Below are 20,226 nucleotides of genomic sequence, written 5' to 3' on the forward strand. Positions count from 1 at the left end.
TAACCGGGAGACGACCCATGCGTGTTCCTTTGTCCACCCAACGTCGTGGTAGATTGTGACTGCAGTGGGCACTTCATAATAGAGTTCAAACCCTGGATCAATGGAAATGTATCGCGCGGTCGGAAGGATCGCATTACACCAGGTCGATGATCGAATGAAACATGCTCGGCGCTACGGACGCAGGCTGGTGGGGGGAGTATTATGCTACGGAGAATATTCCCACTAGCGTCCATGGGACATGTGCTAATACTTGAAGACACAGTGAAAGGTGAGGACTGCGTGAACATTATTTACAGGACACTTACATTCCTTCATGCTAGATGCCTTTCCCGACAAAAATGCCCCCCCCCCCCCAGGCTAACCTTCCATTTACGAGACAAGGTCAAAACTGTAGTACAGGAGGAGCATGTTCCTGGGTGCATTACGTATCCTCATGACCGTAGGTGGGAACATGTAATGCAGCCAGGAATGGTGTAACATGATCGTGTCGATGGTCCAGGTTTCACAGTGTGAGGATATACCCCATCCCGGAATGCGTCTTTTCAGGAGCGCATACAGTCGACTTCGGTTTTATTGATGACGAAGCGCGACTGCATCAAAACGCGCGGATGAAGGGGCTACTGGAACGAAAGGATATTCGGCGAATGGGCTGTTCTGCCTGTTTCCCCGTCTTAAATGCCATCGAGCACACATGGAACGCGTAATGGGAGCCGTATTGTAGCACGGCCATATGCACTAACGAACATCCAGCAGCTGATCATCAGCGCTGTTAGAGGACTGGAACGCCGTACCACAAGAACATTTCGCCGACCTAGTGGCCCGGGTGGGAGCAGGTTGCATAGCACGCATTCCCACCCGTGGTTATCACACACCCTTTGAGGAACCGTGTCCCCTGTTTTATAATGTGTAGGGGAACATTATACATCAGGGTGACTTCAGTGTAATTACCGTCTTTGAATAAATTTGACATTTCTTTTGTCTCATTATGTGTTTCCATCACTTACCTTCCGTACAATACTGTAACAGTTCTTTCTATGTATGGTCCTAGTTTCATCGAGTTGCGTTACTTGGCGGTGACACATCATGCGAAAGTTACCTTCGTCCTTAAGTTTTGCACATCAGTTTACTATCATGCTCGAAAATATTCAAACAGTCTGAATTACATTCTGCCTGATTTGTGTGCGACGCACATAGCGTAACTTTCCAACTTGGGGAGGTCAGTCAGTCAGTAGGGCACATGCCCGCGAAAAGCAAAGGCCCCGAGTTCGAGTCTCGATCCGGCACACAGTTTTAATCTGCCGTGAAGTTCCACATAAGCGCACTCTCCACTGCAGAGTCAATATTTCATTTTGGAAACGTTCCTCATTTTTCAAATGTGCAACTTTCAATAACTCACCGCAAGAATTATTCTTGAACGTCAAATAAAAAGTGACAACTGATAAATGCGTGATAATAGGTCAAAAAAATCTCCACAACTTATGCACAAACCTACTATTCCTAGGTAAAATTTTCCCCGTAGATTAATACTTCAGTACCCTTCACATCGTACACTCCATGAGAAAACGTCACAACGCCCTTACTCAGGCAATTAAATGACATGAAATGTGGTTTAAGAAAATAAGGAGAAGACATTGATCTATATCTCGCCTTTGCGTTTACACTGCGCCAAATTCACCGATGGGCTATAATAACACTATAGCAACTCGAGAGAAAAGCAACCATTCCTTTAGTAATTTCCGGATCCTACCTTGTTTCCAGTTCGTGCAGATAGCCAATATGTGATTTTATTTCATTGATTACAAAATCAAGTCAGAAGTATGTATTGGCTAGCCATGACAAATGGTGAATGACGATGTGCATGAACAAGGATATGAATGTGTTGAACAGGCTATAATGCACCTCCATGGAGTCAAAATCTCATTCAGCCTACAGCACCTTCGTAAGACAAAAATGCGAGCTAACCATATGTGTGACTTGGTGGAATGTTGGAATGATTGTAGGTTCGTCCGTTTAAGGTCTCAGTCGATTCACAGTTCACACGGCCATTTTTAACAAACACTAACAGACCGTCATCAGCTCTGGTAGCCTAAACTGAACAACATAAGACTGCACGGCGGTTCCAGATCCACAATAAACGTGACGCCCTTTTCCAATGACTGGGGGAGAGTCGGTGTAGGAGAGCCATTGCAGAGTCCCGGCAAGTACAAAAACGTTTACCAATAAGCTCTCTTAGGCCATTTATTTTATTAATGAATCAGTCGACCTGTAAAGTTACAGGATGCTTATTTCTTATCGTATGTGAACTTGCTTTGATCAAAATATTGGTTTTGGACTGGGATTCGAACTGAGATCGCCCCTTTTGCAGGAGTTGACCCCTTCAAGACGATACAGGTCCGTCGTTCCATTGTCTCACCAAGATTCCGAGTTTCTCAACGACTCCAAGGAAGGGATGTGTCTGAGATTCAGTCGTGGTCCAGCATAAAAATTTTCTTCACGTCATTTCAAGCTGTTGCATGCCCAAAACTACAGGCGAAAAATAATTACGAGTTTTAAGATTTCTCCGTATGTTATCAACAATAACGATTGGTTCCGGTTTCAAATTTCAGCCAGACACAGATCTTTTTATTGTATCATTCCAGGAAGCTACTGGTAGCTACTGCTGAAGAGGAATTCAATAGCTAATGTGCAGTCAGCAACAATGATAATTTCAAACATATGCAGTCTCGCTGCTGGTGAAATAAACCGATACTTAATGCCTCTTCTTCGCTAGAAAACAACAGCGATAGGTGTCGGATTTGAATCCCGGTAAGGTTAAGCTTTTTCGTATCGTCGTTTGTTTCAATCATCTCACTACTGGTGAACATTTTTGATATACGGCTTTCACTTAGCTTAATTAACAATCGGTTAGTTACTGGTTTCAAATCCCCAGCCAGCACAGTCTACACGTCATGTGGTTTCAAGTTTAAACATGCATGCACTTTATTGCTGTGACTGAAAGTATATTTGAGATTTTTCTTGGTTAGTCAACTGCGACAATCGTTGCTTGGTAGGTGTTGGCACCTGCTCGAGCAGAAAAAATTTCATCCTTTAATTTCAAGTCGATACTTACTTTTTGAAATCTCTTAAAAATTTGAATTTCCAAGTGTTAAAGACTGTGTCATCTAAAATAGCGTGTTTCTTGATGTTTGCATCATCGTACTATTAACTGCCATACAGAGCAATATTCTCTAGTGCTTTCTTCTAGTAGGTAACCATTTTGTATAGCGGCAAGAAACAATCAATGCCTCCACTGCACGATAACAATGGAGATACTATCGAAGACAGTGGTGCCAAAGCAGATTTACTAACCACGGGCTTCCGAAATGCCTTCACAAAAGAAGACGAAGTAAATATTCCAGAATTCGAATCGAGAACAGCTGTCACCATGAGTAACGTAGATGTAAATATCCTCGGAGTAGTGAAGCAACTTAAATCACTTAATAAAAGCAAGTCTTCTGGTCCAGAATGTATACCAATTAGGTTCCTTGCGGAGTATGCTGATGCATTAGCTCCATACTTAACAATCATATACAACCGTTCGCTCGACGAAAGATCCGTACCCAAAGACTGGAAAGCTGCACAGGTCACAATAATATTCAAGAAAGGTAGTAGGAGTAATCCACTAAATTACAGGCCCATATCCTTAACGTCGATATGCAGCAGGATTTTAGAACATATATTGTATTCGAATATTATGAATAACCTCGAGGAAAACGGTCTATTGACACACAGTCGACATCGGTTTAGAAAACATCGTTCCTTTGAAACAAAACTAGCTCTTTATTCACATGAAGTGCTGAGTGCTATTGACAAGGGGTTTCAGATCGATTCCATATTTCTGGATTTCCAGAAGGCTTCTGACACTGTACCACACAAGCGGCTCGTAGTGAAATTGCGTACTTACGGAATATCGTCTCAGTTATGTGACGTGATTTGTGATTTCTTGTCAGAGAGGTCACAGTTCGTAGTAATTGACGGAAACTCATCGAGTAAAACAGAAGTGATTTCTGGTGTTCCCCAAGGTAGTGTTATAGGCCCTTTGCAGTTCCTTATCTATATAAACGATTTTGGAGACAATCTGAGCAGTCGTCTTCGGTTGTTTGCAAATGACGCTGTCGTTTATCGACTAATAAAGTCATCAGAAAATCAAAACAATCTGCAAAACGATTTAGAAAAGATATCTGAATGGTGTGAAAATTGGCAGTTGACCTAAATAACGAAAAGTGTGAGGTCATCCACATCAGGGCTAAAAGAAACTCGTTATACCTCGGTTACACGATAAATCAGTCTAATCTAAAAGCCGTAAATTCAACTAAGTACCCAGGTATTACAATTACGAATAACTGAAATTGGAAGGAACACATAGAAAGTGTTGTGGGAAAGGCTAACCAAAGACTGCGTTTTATTGGCAGGACACTTAGAAAATGTAACAGATCTACTAAGGAGACTGCCTACACTACGCTTGTCCGTCCTCTTTTAGAATACCGCTGCACGGTGTGGGATCCTTACCACATAGGACTGACGGAGTACATCGAAAAAGTTCAAAGAAAGGCAGCACGTTTTGTGTTATCGCGAAATATGGGAGAGAGCGTCACAGAATGATACAGGATTTGGGCTTGACATCATTAAAAGAAAAGCGTTTTTCGTTGCGACGGAATCTTGTCACGAAATTCCAATCACCGACTTTCTCCTCGGAATGCGAAAATATTTTGTTGACACCGACTTAAATATGGAGGAACGATCACCACGAAAAAATAAGGGAAATCAGAGCTCGTACGGAAAGACATAGGTGTTCATTCTTTCCGCGCTATACGAGATTGGAATAATAGAGAATTGTGAAGGTGAATCGATAAACCCTCTGCCAGGCATTTAAATGTGATTTTCAGAGTATCCATGTAGATGTAGATGTAGATATAGTGAAACATCCGTACCGAAACGAGTTTAGAGGATCTGCAGGAAAGTTAAGTTATGTGGTTGCATTTATAGTAGGCGGAACGCAATTCATGTCTTTTGCATACTTTTGAGCATGACACTCCATATTTCAGGCTACAGAAGCTGCACTTCGGGTAATAAAGGCGAAACGCGTATGGTGCGAAAAACTCGTTTTATTTGGTTATAACTGCAAGGAAATAAGGTGGTAATTATCGACGTAATATTAACTCTCGACTGTTATTTTAAGCATACTTCGATTGACCATGGGAGAACAACTGAAAATTTTCATTACACCAGTTGCAGAGTTAAATGCAATGCTGGACGTTTATCTTTTTTTCTATTTCTTGTTATAAGCGCAACGAGGCTCTTGACAATGCAACTCCTATCTTATCTTGGTCGCTGGCTTTCGGCTAAAACACGGGTGACCGTCATTGCAAAACGCCGCGCCTTCTGAGAAAGACAGTACCACGTAGTCAGTATCACCCAAACAGTCCACAGAACTGAAAAAGAAATAATGCACCGAAATAAAGCTAGGAGGTGCATTCAAGTTCTAAGGCCTCCGAATTTTTTTTCTCCGGACTGGAAAGAGATAGAAACATGCGCATTGTTTTAAAATGAGGCCGCATTCATTGTCAATACGTCCCAGAGATGGCAGCACCGTATGGCAGATGGAATTTTACCGCCAGCGGCGAGAATGAGAACTGTTTTAAGTACTTAAAATGGCGAAGTTTTCCTTACTTGAACAGCGTGCAACCACCCGTTTTCTGAATTTGCGTGGTGTGAAACCAATTGAAATTCATCGACAGTTGAGCTGGGGCCAACCATTCAGTCATTTATTTCAGTGGCAGTAACGGTTCAAAAGAGGACTGCACGATGTCCGTAGCGATCCCGCGGCCGGAAGATTGACGGCAGATTATTCTGGGCGCGGTCTTTTACTGCCGCTTGTGCCAGAGGTCGCCCCTATTTTCCGTGCGACTGGCAGGCGCAGAGGCAGGACAGTTGAAGGAGACATGTGGTGATGGAGTTATGGATGCGTCGAATGTGCGTTTGTGGGTGCAACAGAACATCGTGTGACAACAAACTGAAACAACCTCAGGCTCGCACAAGCCGGTGTGACGACATGATCAAGAAAGTGGAGAGAATTGTTTTGGGGGATCGCCGAATGACTGTTGAACAGATCGCCTCCAGAGTTGGCATTTCAGTGGGTTCGGTGCACACCATCCTGCATGACGACCTGAAAATGCGAAAAGTGTCATCCAGGTGGGTGCCACGAATGCTGACGGACGACCACATGGCTGCCCGTGTGGCATGTTGCCAAGCAATGTTGACGCGCAACGACAGCATGAATGGGACTTTCTTTTCGCCGGTTGTGACAATGGATGAGATGTGGATGCCATTTTTCAATCCAGAAACAAAGCGCCAGTCAGCTCAATGGAAGCACACAGATTCACCGCCACCAAAAAAATATCAGATAACCGCCAGTGCTGAAAAACTGATGGTGTCCATGTTCTGGGACAGCGAGGACGTAATCCTCACCCATTGCGTTCCAAAGGGCACTACGGTAACAGGTGCATCCTACGAAAATGTTTTGAAGAACAAATTCCTTCCTGCACTGCAACAAAAACGTCCGGGAAGGGCTGCGCGTGTGCTGTTTCACCAAGACAATGCACCCGCACATCGATCTAACGTTACGCAACAGTTTCTTCGTGATAACAACTTTGAACTGATTCCTCATGCTCCCTACTCACCTGACCTGGCTCCTACTGACTTTTGGCTTTTTCCAACAATGAAAGACACTCTCCGTGGCCGCACATTCACCAGCCGTGCTGCTATTGCCTCAGCGATTTTCCAGTGGTCAAACCAGACTCCTAAAGAAGCCTTCGCCGCTGCCATGGAATCATGGCGTCAGCGTTGTGAAAAATGTGTACGTCTGCAGGGCGATTACGTCGAGAAGCAACGCCAGTTTCATCGATTTCGGGTGAGTAGTTAATTAGAAAAACAATTGGAGGCCTTAGAACTTGAATGCACCTCGTAACAAGGCAATCTGAAACATAAAATTACATACGTTTACCAGTCGTCGCTAAGGCGGAGAAGATACACATGTAACACCACAACATGTTATTAAATACAGTGATTTCTTAAGAGGAGAGAATAGGCGGTATGATTAACAGCAGGTAGACTGCAGCTTAGGATGTGCCGGACAATGATCCATCCAGTGTGTGTGTCTGTGTATCTTTGTGTGTGTGTGTGAGAGAGAGAGAGAGAGAGTGAGAGAGAGAGGATGCATCCCGCAAAGTGCCGCCGGACACCTGTCGACACCTCTCTCTCTCTCTCTCTCTCTCTCTCTCTCTCAGTGTGTGTGCCTGTGTATCTTTGTGTGTGTGTGTGTGAAAGAGAGAGAGAGAGAGAGAGAGAGAGGATGCACCCCGCAAAGTGCCGCCGGACACCTGTCGACACCTCTCTCTCTCTCTCTCTCTCTCTCAGTGTGTGTGTCTGTGTATCTTTGTGTGTGTGTGTGTGTGTGTGTGTGTGTGTGTGAAAGAGAGAGAGAGAGAGAGAGAGAGAGAGGATGCACCCCGCAAAGTGCCGCCGGACACCTGTCGACACCTCTCTCTCTCTCTCTCTCTCTCTCTCTCTGTGTGTGTGTGTGTGTGTGTGTGTGTGCGTCCCGGATTTAGACATGGAGCTGCTGACGTCGCCGCCCTGTATTATATACCTATATATATAAAGCGACCCGTTTTATCGGGTGGGCCGGCCTTTTCAGAAGCGCCGATCGACCCTCCGCCGTTTGGCGCCATTCATCGGCGCCAACGCCGTTAATTTGTTTGGGTGGGTCCCGCCTCTGCGCCTGCCAGTCGCACGGAAAATAGGGGCGACCTCTGGCACAAGCGGCAGCAAAAGACCGCGCCCAGAATAATCTGCCGTCAATCTTCCGGCCGCGGGATTGCTACGGGCATCGAACAGTCCTCTTTTGAACCGTTACTGCCACTGAAATAAATGACTGAATGGTTGGCCCCAGCTCTAGAGGCAGTTCGCAGATTTTAGGGGAGAACTAGTTTTAGAAACTGTTGCAGCATAGTCGTAACGTTATTTTTTTTTTCTACGTACGCAGCAAACCATGGACAACGCATAGTGTAACGTACCTGCGATTGCATACTCACTTTTTTGAGTTAATAGAGCTTTTCGTAGGTGACTGTCTACAGCTGTTAGATAATTTAAAAAAAAAAAAAAACCATATGTGTTTGTATGTTTATTCTACACCGATTTCAAATACACTACTGGCCATTAAAATTGCTACACCACGAAGATGACTTGCTACAGACGCGAAATTTAACCGACAGGAAGAAGATGCTGTGATATCCAAATGATTAGCTTTTCAGAGCATCCACACCAAAGTTGGCGCCGGTGGCGACACCTACAGCGCGCTGACATGAAAAAAGTTTCCAACCGATTTCTCATACACAAACAGCAGTTGACCAGCGTTGCCTGGTGAAATGTTGTTGTGATGCCTCGTGTAAGGAGGAGAAATGCGTATCATCACGTTTCCGACTTTGATAAGGATCGGATTGTAGCCTATCGCGATCGAGATTTATCGTATCGGGACATTGCTGCTCGCGTTGGTCGAGATCCAATGACTGTTAGCAGTATATGGAATCGGTGGGTTCAGGAGGGGAATACGGAAGGCCGTGCTGGGTCCCAACGGCCTCGTATCACTAGCAGTCGAGATGCTAGGCATCCTATCCGCATGGCTGTAACGGATCGTGCAGCCACGTCTCGATCCCTGAGTCAACAGATGGGGACGTTTGCAAGACAACAACCACCTGCACGAAAAGTTCGACGACGTTTGCAGCAGCATGGACTATCGGCTCGGAGACCATTGCTGCGGTTACCCTTGACGCTGCATCACAGACAGGAGCGCCTGCGATGGTGTACTCGACGACGAACCTGGGTGCACGAATGGCAAAACGGCATTTTTTTCGGACGAGTCCAGGTTCTGTTTACAGCATCATGATGGTCGCATTCGTGTTTGCCGACATCGCAGTGAACGCACTTTGGAGGCGTGTATTCGTCATCGCCATACTGGCGTATCACCCGGCGTGATGGTATGGGGCGCCACTCATTACACGTCTCGGTCACCTCTTGTTCGCATTGATGGATCTCTGAACAGTGAACGTTACATTTCAGATGTGTTACGACCCGTGACTCTACTCTTCATTCGATCCCTGCGAAATCCTACATTTCAGCAGGATAATGCACGACCGCATGTTGCAGGTCCTGTACGGGCCTTTCTGGATACAGAAAATGTTCGACTGCTGCCTTGGCCAGCTCATTCTCCAGATCTCTCACCAATTGAAAACGTCCGGTCAATGGTGGCCGAGCAACTGGCTCGTCACAATACGCCAGTCACTACTCTTGATGAACTGTGGTATCGTGTCGAAGCTGCATGGGCAGCTGTACCTGTACACGCCATCCAAGCTCTGTTGGACTCAATGTCCAGGCGTATCAATGCCGTTATTACGGCCAGAGGTGGTTGTTCTGGGTACTGATTTCTCAGGATCTATGCACCCAGATTGCGTGAAAATGTAATCACATGTCAGTTCTAGTGTAATATATTTGTCCAATGAATACCCGATTTTCATCTGCATTTCTTCTGGTGTAGCAATTTTAATGGCCTGTAGTGTATTACAGTCAGCTTCACAGGAGAAAGACAGTGTACGTCAGTGGATCAACCATACGTTTTCTACATTTGGTTGGCTTATATATGACGAAAGTGAATGCTTAAGCCATTGCTGTGCACTGGCAGATGGCCCAAATATGCTTTCATTAAATTTTGTGAGTTACTTCTTATATTACATGGGTCAAGGATATGAAACATTGATGAGGTTCACTTCCCGCTTTTATATGTGTTGATCCATACATCTGACAATACTCTATGGTTACTAATTTATAAGCTTCACCGTATTTGGAGACTACTCTAGAGCACAGACCTTTTAGGGACTTAACTAGCACAAATACACCGCAAAACGAAATAAATGTATGACTTTTTCGAAACTCCGTAGTTGATTACCGTTTGACGCGTAAGTTTGAAATTTGGCTCAGGGGTGCCTATAACCTTCCCCTGTAATGCACAAAAGCGTGGCGGCCTTTAACCTCACCCTAAGGCTCGGCGACGCTTAAACTGCAAGGTGTCGATACATGCGGAAAAAAAGCTACGTCTGAAGAGTTGATGTGAGGTGTAAGGTGGGTCAGTGACGCCACAGTGGCAGCAAATTTCACTACAATTCTCCTAATGCTGTCGTGGGCGTATCACACTATGGGAAGGCCGTCACACCAACTCGTACCCAAATTTCACCCCTCTTGAGGCCTCTGCATTGGGGTGACAAGCGCTACAACCAGCGCTGAAATCATTTTTCTTTTATTTGTGACCGAGGGAAACATTTCAGACTTACCGCCACTCATAATCGACACGAGAAGCCCTCAGGAGGTGCATAAAGGCATCAAGGAAACGACCCCTTCGCCTGGGGCACTAATTCCCACGCATTTCGCATTCGAAAACGACAGTTCGCAGTGCAATGAGCAGTGGGACGACGTTCTTGACAAGGTTCGACGCTGTTGTCATCCCCATCCCTTCCTCTGGTCGGTTCGATCCTACTCTAAGGACGTCGTGGGGCTGCGACCACATTGAACGCGATCCGACCGCTTTGAAATATAGTGGGACCGCAGGTTTTGCTCTGGAGTACGTGATGGACACCCCTAGATACTGTTCAAAACCATTCGACCTGATCCGAAGTAGAAAAGGCCGTGTTTGTTTCTTCAGCCCTACTGTTTCGCGCCCTTCTGAGGGACAGAGGGCTGCAGCATTGACGTGTGCGGCCCACATACCTCGGTTGAACACGTTGAAAACGTACCTGTCACAGACTTCGACACCTATCCAGTTGATTGGTGCCTCGCGGCTGCTCTAGTGCCAGAGGACAGACGTCACCACCTAATAAGTGTCGAAGCGGTTGCAGCCCCGCAGTGTCCTTAGCGAAGAGCTGAATCGTTCAGGGGTTTTGAACAATGTCGAACATTGTCAATAACATCATCCTGTTGCTGCTTCTCTGCGAACTGTCGTTTTCGAACGCAAAATGCGTGGGAATCAGTCCCCCCCAAGGGAAGGGTTGGTTTCATTGACGACCTTTATGCCACCTCCGAGTGGCGGCGTGTCTGAAATTTTTACGTCGGCCACCTACGCTGAGTTTGCGGTTCTGATCCCAATCGCAGAGGGGTCAAAACAGGAGGTGAAATTTGGGTAAGAATGGGAGGGACGACATTCCAATCGCGTGACACTTTCACAATGGTGTTGGGCAGAATTGTGATGAAATTTGCTGGCAATGTGATATCATAAGCACACCTACACATCACATGCAATCCAGAGCAGTGGTCTTTCTTTTTGGCATGCGTCGACACATTTCTGCTTCAGGCATCACTTGCCCGAGTGTCACGTCACAACGTACCACGCTTTTGCACCATCACAGAGGAAGGCTGAAGGCGGAGGTTTGAGTCCTCCCTCGGGCATGGGTGTGTGTGTTTGTCCTTAGGATAATTTAGGTTAAGTAGTGTGTAAGCTTAGGGACTGATGACCTTAGCAGTGAAGTCCCATAAGATTTCACACACATTTGAACATTTTTTTGAAGGTTGAAGGCACCTTTGAGCGAAATTTCTAACTTATGCATCGCAGTGGCAGACAATTATGGGGCTTCGAAAAACTGATACCTTTACTTGTAGCATAGGTATCTAAACCCTGCTTCACACTACCATCCAGTCCAGAAGCACGCCGCTGTCAGCACTCTACGTGTGTACTCCACGTCAGTGACACTAAGAGCTTGCATTCAGAGATATATTTCCCTAGGGAAAGACTACTGTATCTCCGATTCTTTAAGGAACGTGTCTTTCAGGTGCAAAACAGCTCCAAACTTCTGGTGAGGGGTTGTGTTAAATATTTGATATTAAGCATGTAAACAGGAAAAAGTTTAGAAAAAAATTGGAGGTACGTTGAACGGTTGTTAAAAGCCGCTAAGCGCTCTTATTCAATTCTGGATATACAGTCTCGGTAATTTGCGCGCCGTGGCGTAGGGTGCCTCAAGACATACACACAGTTCCACGATGTAAAACTATCTTACGGTGTTAAGCCTTTCATAACATTATACTTATTAATGACTAGATTCTGATAGCATTTTAAATTTTTGGATTCGGTCAGTACTCATATAAAATATTGAAAATCAAATTTGATGGAAGATGTTATATAGGCAAGCTACAACTGAGATGTGCATCGTGAATCATTAACCGGGCCAGCCTATCAATAATACTGGTCAACACATCATAGGACTTGTTCCGACCTACAACAGACGTAATTGACAACCTCCACACTGCGGAGTATAAGAAGTGACGCGTGGTTGTGGCAAAGTATGCCTCGGCAGATCTGGAAGGACAGTGAAAGAACTCGTTAAAGGACACTAACGCCACACAATTTAAGACAAAAGGTAAAATCAATGTAGTGTAGCCCCAAGAAGAACGTGACCAGGTTATGGATTTTACGAACATACTAAGGCTAACCATGTAACCTCCCCACAAAATAATATAATTTAAATATTATTTGGTTAATGATTCTAATTTTTGTGTAACCTCAGAACAAAACTGGTTCCCATTTAATGTACCCACAAAATTCTTTTCTCATTGAATATAAGCTCGAAACAGAAAAATTCCTAAACCTCGTAATAAAAAATAAATTCAGTAACCTGGTAAAATTTGGACGACAGCAGTGCTGCGTCATGGCCGTGTAAGATCATTCTGAATAAAAAGCAAAAATTCTCACCTCGATAAAGTCGGCAACTATCTGCTCTTACAATAGCTCTTTTCCGGCACAGCTCTATCCAATGCTGGCCTATACATTTGTTATTTATCAAAGGAAGCAAATGATTTTTCTTTTGCAACAATCGGAATGATCATGCATTGAAAAAAATATTAAATTCTTTAAATTGAAATGAATGCTTGTTATTATTAGGACATTTTTAAAAGATATACATGGGAGTTTGCATAATATTACTAGATATGCGCGAGGCTGCTTTTTTTACCTTATACAATAATACTCAGGCTCCGGCATCGCTGCACCGCGACCGGCCCAGCCGACATGATACACCAGACCAGACAAGAGCAGACACACACACTGGCAACAACTTACCGCTACTGCTACACAGTTTGTACAGTCAACACTGCTCTCTGGTCAGCGATTCTCTTATACCTTGCATATCGCAGGCAGCACATATCTCTTACAACCAGATAAAGTGATATTTATAGAAAGAAAGTATGTGAATCAGTGGCAATGTCGAAGAGATAGTACAGTTACAATAGAGATGATGGCTACAGGCTTTTAGTCTTCATGGTTACCCGCTATCACGGGAGTAAACACACAGCAACGGCGAGCGAGGAAAATAAACAGCTATCAGGAAACAACAGAGGCAGCACAAAAACAATAATATTTTGGATTCACTCTGTCTTTCAGTACCTGCTTCCAATATTTACGCAACGACGACAAACTATCAATAGCAGTCTGAAGAGTTTTACCCGGCAACTCCTCTTTTCCGGAAAAGCGGGAGAGAAATATCCTTTTGTAACTGAACGCGACCCTGTGTTTCGACAATGTTCAGAAATACTGGGATGCCAATGGAGTCCTGAAGAAGATCCTAGCAGAAGAATCGAAATGTGAACTACTGAAGAAGTATGAAGAGGAATGTGATGCGACCTCCACACTCAGAGATTTACATACTCAGAGTGCAAATTGGTCAGAAATTGGTATTCATACAGGTACTGGCGGAAAATGCAAAATTGTAAATTTTTTTCAGCCGTTCGATAAATCTGTAACGCTGCAGTGCAATTTCATTGTGCTGGCAGAGGTAGTAAGCAGGGGATATGTTGATACTAGGGCATAAAAACTTTGTGAATTTCATTCCGTATACTCAGTTGACCAGTAACTATGGCTCGCAGACTGACGCGTGAACCATAAACCCAACTGTCAGTTGAGAGAGAAAATGTAGATGGGCTCCGACAATACGGCTGGAGTAATCGGCAAATCGCTCGGTATTTGAATAGGGGCTATGCCATTATTCAACGGTATTGGCGGGAATGGGTGGCTACAAATAAAGCACCATTCTTATCCATCATCTATCAGAGATCATTGAAACAGCGGGAAGTTCCACGAGACTGGAAGAAGGCCCAGGTCATAGCAATCTATAAAAAGCGTAGAAAATCGGATACACATAATTACCGGCCAATTTCACTGACATCGATTTGTTGTACAATCATGGAACGTATTTTGTGTTCAGACATAATGACCTTTCTAGACTCTGAGAAGCTCATCTGCAGAAACCAGCACGGTTTTAGGAAACAGCGGTCATGCGAGGCACATGATATACAACAGGCTCTAGATACCGGCTCCCAGGTTGATGCCTTATTTCTCGACTTTCGAAGGGCGTTCGCCTCTGTTCCACACTGTCGCTTGCTCCAAACAGTGCGAGCTTACGGTCTATCCGATGACATATGCGGTTGGATATAAAGTTTTCTAACAGACAGAGAGCAGTATGTCGTCCTGAACGGAGGGTGACTCCAACAGAAACAAGCGTAACTTCAGATGTGCCCCAGGGCAGCGTAATAGGTCCGCTGCTTTTTAAGATTTACATAAACGATCTGGTTGATGGTATTGACAGCGGCATTAGACTGTTTGCCGATGATCCTGTAGTCTACAGGAAAGTAGTATCACACGGAAGTTGTGAACGAATCAATGTGGATTTGCAGGAAATAAATGCGTGGTGTAATGACTGGCAGTAATCTTTCAATATTAGTAAGTGTAACCTACTGCGTATAACAAGACGAAAATCCTCATTAATGTACGAGTGCAAAATAAATGCCCAGTCTTTGGAAACGGTAACATCCGTCAAGTATCTGGATGTAACTATTCGAAATGATCTGAAATGGAATGATTAGATTACACAAGTAACGGGCAAGACGAACTGCAGATTGCGGTTTATTGGTAGAATCCTGAAGCGATGCAGTCCTTCAACAAAATAAATTGCTTACAATACGCTAGTTCGTCCAGTCTTAGAGTATTGTTCGTCTGTATGGGACCCTTACCAGTTTGGTCTGATTCAAGAGATTGAGAAGGTCCAAAGAAGAGCGGCAAGATTCGTGACTGGTACATTTAGCCATCGCGAGAACGTTACAAATCTCATAGAAAGTGTGAAGTGGGACACACTTGCAGATAAACGGCGAGCTAAGCGGAAGGGGCTCCTCACTAAATTCCGAAATCCGATCTTCGCCGAGAATGTAGAGCATATATTATTACCAACAACTTTCAAATCGCGCAATGATCACCATTCAAAGATAAGGGAAATTAGAGCTCGTACTGGGGCGTTTAGACAATCGTTTTTCCCTCGCACGGTCCGCGAGTGGAACAAAAAGGGGGGGGGGGGGGCGGATATATGACTTTGGCGTGAATTGTGCCCTTCGCCACACACCGCTTGGTGGCTAGCGGGGTATATATGTAGATGTAGATGTAGATGGCCGACACAGCGTCAAGAAGGAAGTAGTCGACCTACAAAACCGACGGAACTTGAGGACCGAGCAACCGTCAGAGAGCCACTCAGACCCGCGGATTCGTCATTATCATGGATCCGAAGTGCTTCACTGACCACATAGAACATTAAAGACGCTCATGGTGCCACTTTCCCTCGACTACCAATGACTCTGTACACCAACAAGCCCGTTTGCGGCGGTGATGGGCACATTCGACCTGGAGTCTCATTGACTGCAGTATTGTCGTCTTCAGTAATGAGCCCCGCTTCTTAATGAGTCCCAATGACCAGCGAAAACGTGTCTGGAGACATCCCAGACAGTGGTGAGACACCAACCTGATTGTCGCCCTCCATACTGCTCGATAACTAGGAGTGATGGTGTGGGGTGGCATTTCCTTTTATAGTGGGACCACTTTGGTTTTCATGCGCGGCACCTTACATCACCGAGGTACGCCGACGATATGCTACGCCCCGTTTTGTTGCCCTTCATGGCAAGCGATCCTTGGCTTACATTTCAGCAAGATAATGCCCTTCCGCACACGGCGAGAGATTCTACTGTTTGCCTCCGTCCTTGCTAAACCCTCCTTTGTCCAGCAAGGTCGCCGGATCCCTTCGCAATTGAGAACGTTTGGAACCTTACGGGCAGGGGCTCTCTAACCAGCTCTGGATTTTGTACAGAATTTGGCACGATATCCCCTAGGAGAACGTTCAACAACTCTACGAATTAATGTAAAGCCGAATAACTGCTTGCATAAGACCAGAGGTCAACCACAGCGTTACTGACTTGCTCAATTTATGAAGCTTTTTCTCTGAAATTGTATCATTTTGAAACTTCCCCTTTGTATGTAAAGAATGACTGTGCTGGTAAACTTCTACGTTACTTAATTTTCAAACAGCTGAGCAAAACTGAACGTACTCAGACAGTTCTCTCTTTACTTATTCCGATCATCACTAAACTGACACACAATATATTTTTTTTTAGGGTAACGCAGTCTGACTTTCAATAATCCCTACAAAAGAATGGCCCTGACTAACAATAACCTATACCTTTCATGAATCACTTACCTCACAAAAATCTTCGTTACTCGAACTACTGCAATACAGAGAGCGCCAATACTACCAGATAAATGAAAGATTCTAACTACTGAAGGCACTAACTACTGATAGGCATAGGGCATAGTTAGCAAGCGAAAGATTTTCATAGAGAACAAACTTTGTATTTACATTAATAGTGTTCAAAAGTCATTATATATATATATATATATATATATATATATATATATATATATATATATATATATATATATATATATATATATATATCAGTTCATAACATCCAGTCTTACAAATTTCCTTTTTCTGACACACGTCCAGATCGTCCGCTCTCAAAACTCTGGCATCTCTCTCTACACATCCACCACTGCTGGCGGCTCACCTCCAACTGCCCAACGCTACGCGCTTTTCGCATCCAACTGCCCAACGCTACACTAACGAATATTCCAACAATGCCAACCAGCCACAGACTGCACACAACGCAGTCAGTGATTTTCCTACAGAGCACTACGTGACGTTGCCAACATAAAAACCTTTAGTGTAGCGTTGGGCAGTTCGATGTGAACAGCGCGTAGCGTTGGGCAGTTGGAGGTGAGCCGCCAGCAGTGGTGGATGTGGAGAGAGAGATGCCAGAGTTTTGAGAGGTTACTATGAGTGGACGATCTGGACGTGTATCCGTCAGAAAAAGGAAATTTGTAGACTGGTTGTCATGAACTGATTATAATGACTTGTGAACACTATTAAGGTACATACATTGTTTGTTCTCTATCAAAATCTTTTATTTGCTAACTATGCCTATCAGTAGTTAGTGCCTTCAGTAGTCAGAATCTTTTATTTAGGTGGCAGTATTGGCGCTCTCTGTATTGCAGTAGTTCGAGTGACGAAGATTTTTGTGAGGTGAGTGATTCATGAAAGGTATAGGTTATTGTTAGTCAGGGCCATTCTTTTGTAGGGATTATTGAAAGTCAGATTGCGTTGGGCTAAAAATATTGTGTGTCTGTTTAGTGATGATTAGAATAAGTAAAGAGAGAACTGTCTGAGTACGTTCAGTTTTGCTCCACTGTTTGAAAATCAAATAACGTAAGAGTTTTTCCAGCACTGTCATTCTTTACATTCAAAGAAGAAGTTTCAAGTTCAAGTGTGTGTGAAATCTTATGGGACTTAACTGCTAAGGTCATCACTCCCTAAGCTTACACACTACTTTACCTAAATTATCCTAAGGACAAACACACACACACCCATACCCGAGTGAGGACTCGAACCCCCGTCGGGACCAGCCGCACAGTCCATGACTGCAGTGCCTAGACCGCTCAGCTAATCCCGCGCGGCAAGGAGAAGTTTCAATTTTCTTGTCTGTGTATTTACATCACATCAACCGATTTCCGTCCCATTCGGATAATTCATCCGTGGTACGTCGTTTCTGTCTTACAGTGTATATGGGTCATGTCGGTGAGTTTTCAAAAATTAGGTATCTCCTCATTGAAAATAGGGGTGTATTTTTGCTGGCAATATAAAGGAGGTGGAGAAAATTGCAGGAACGCCACAAATGCTACACAATACCGTACCTAATATGATGTATAAAACCGTTGGCGTTCAAAACAGTTTCCAGTCGTCTCCGAATGGATAAATACAGGTCCTGCATGGTTTTTAAGGAAATGCCAGTCTTCCTGCAAGATTGTATGGATGAGCCAAAATGGTCACATAATTCTTGGTAGTAATGCGGCCTTGCAGCGTAACCATGGGTCTCATGGAATACCACGATAGTGCTACCCAAATAATCACCGAAATCCCGCCATATTCAAGAAGTTGGCCAGAAGTTGGAAACAGTGAAATAATACTTACTCGACCAAATGAACGTCTTCAGTTGCTCCATAGTCCAGCTTTTATGGCTTCGTCACGGCGTTTTCCCGTTATGTGGATTCGCACCACTGATGAGTGGTTCCTGAATTGCAGCTTGAATCGAATTCCCTGCTTCTGGAGCTCGCTTCGTGTGTAATGCCGACAGTGTTCGCGACTGCGACATTCAGTTCTGCAAAGACATTTGCAGCTGTCATTCTCTCATTTTTCGTCATAATCCTCTTCCATCACAATCTGTGGCGATCGCTCAACACACACTTTCGTCCACTTTGTAACGTAGCAAATGATGTTTCTCCGCTTGCTCTGAATGCAGTGTAAATCTTTGATACATTGACTCTTGAAACACCAAATACTTCGGCTACCGTGGTTACTGTAGCACCCAGCATACGAGCACCAACAATTTGTCTGCGTACGAATTCACTTAGCCCTGACAAAATGCACTGACAACTACACTGATAACTGTTCTGACTACGGCTGACAGTTGCAACTTATTGCGGACATTGCTTAGGTCTTGCTCTTTGTCAAATTCAACAGGGCAACCCGCCGGATTGGCTAGCATGTACGTTTATTTTGAAGCATGCATTTCCCGCGGTGTTTCCACATATTTGTCTAACCCCTACATGTGAATCGTTTTTGATTATATTTACATAATACTTAAAAAGTTTGACGAAAATGGGAAGTGTAGGAGTATGGATCAAAAGTGCGATATTTATCAAACTGTGTGGAGATGTTTGTTGCATAACGAGTATTAAATGAAGAAACCTTCTTTCCATTCTGAGCTGGTGTATATCGTTTGACGCATGATCCCCATGGACAAGAACAGGATTCGTCCTGGCACGGAAGCAAATGGCCTCCGTATCGAAAACATACTATATTGTGCCATTTCGTGAACATTGGTGGCTGGTGCTTGCTGTGAAAGCATCCCAGACACAATCTGGGTGACCACTCAGATAATCAGTCAGGCAGTCAAGGATCCATTTGTGGTGTGAAGTGTGGTGTCTTGCATTGTCCTACTGGAATATGCCATTTGATTCATCGGAGGTGGCGAGTACTATGACAGTATTTACCATTCTTGCCACGTACTGGCGACCACTCAGCCTTTCTTCAACATTTTCCAGATCAGTCCTCTTCTTTTGTCCAATAGCTATCCAAACCAAGATTCCAGCAGTTGGAAAAGTGGCTTGCGAGAATCACTGCTCTGTGTGCCTTTCACCAGGTTGTCTGCGGACACTTTAGCGAGAACTACCGACCACAAACAGAAATGAGGCTCACAGCTGAACGCCACAGAGTGAATTTAGGGTCACAGTTGACTCTGTCTCTATACCACATAAGACTCTGTTGCTGTGCTGCGGTGTCAGCGGTTAACGATGTGTGACAACTCCTGATCTCAGCTCCGCTAGCAGTAATTTTTTTCCCGAAGTTTCGTGGCGACGCTCTGCTTGTTACTTCCGCCCGTATTTCAACTATCGCCTTCCGTCTATTAGTCAGTCAGTCGAACAGTCTACCTTAATTTCTTATATATTCCGACCTCATTATCGTATTCTGCGTATCAAGACGTTTCATTCGAGCCCAAACTCGATAGGGTAGAGTCAATTTTACATATTAATTGATATGCAAATCTAATAAATAAATCGCAAGTGCGCACTGAGATTAAAAAGTCGAGGCTGGCGTACACAAACATTCAAGACACGCCACCCACACGAGTTTTTGTTCCGTGGAGGCAACCAGCCCACTGGAA

At 44.4% G+C, this 20,226-nt stretch overlaps 1 long non-coding RNA gene across 1 annotated transcript in view; it reads left to right on the plus strand.

The window, feature by feature from the left end:
* Positions 1-20,226, plus strand: part of LOC126263691 (uncharacterized) — a 408,745-nt gene that overhangs the window by 379,156 nt on the left and 9,363 nt on the right. The window lies entirely within an intron of this gene.

The sequence above is a fragment of the Schistocerca nitens genome, chromosome 6, assembly GCF_023898315.1.
Source record: "Schistocerca nitens isolate TAMUIC-IGC-003100 chromosome 6, iqSchNite1.1, whole genome shotgun sequence".
NCBI classification, from domain to species: domain Eukaryota; kingdom Metazoa; phylum Arthropoda; class Insecta; order Orthoptera; family Acrididae; genus Schistocerca; species Schistocerca nitens.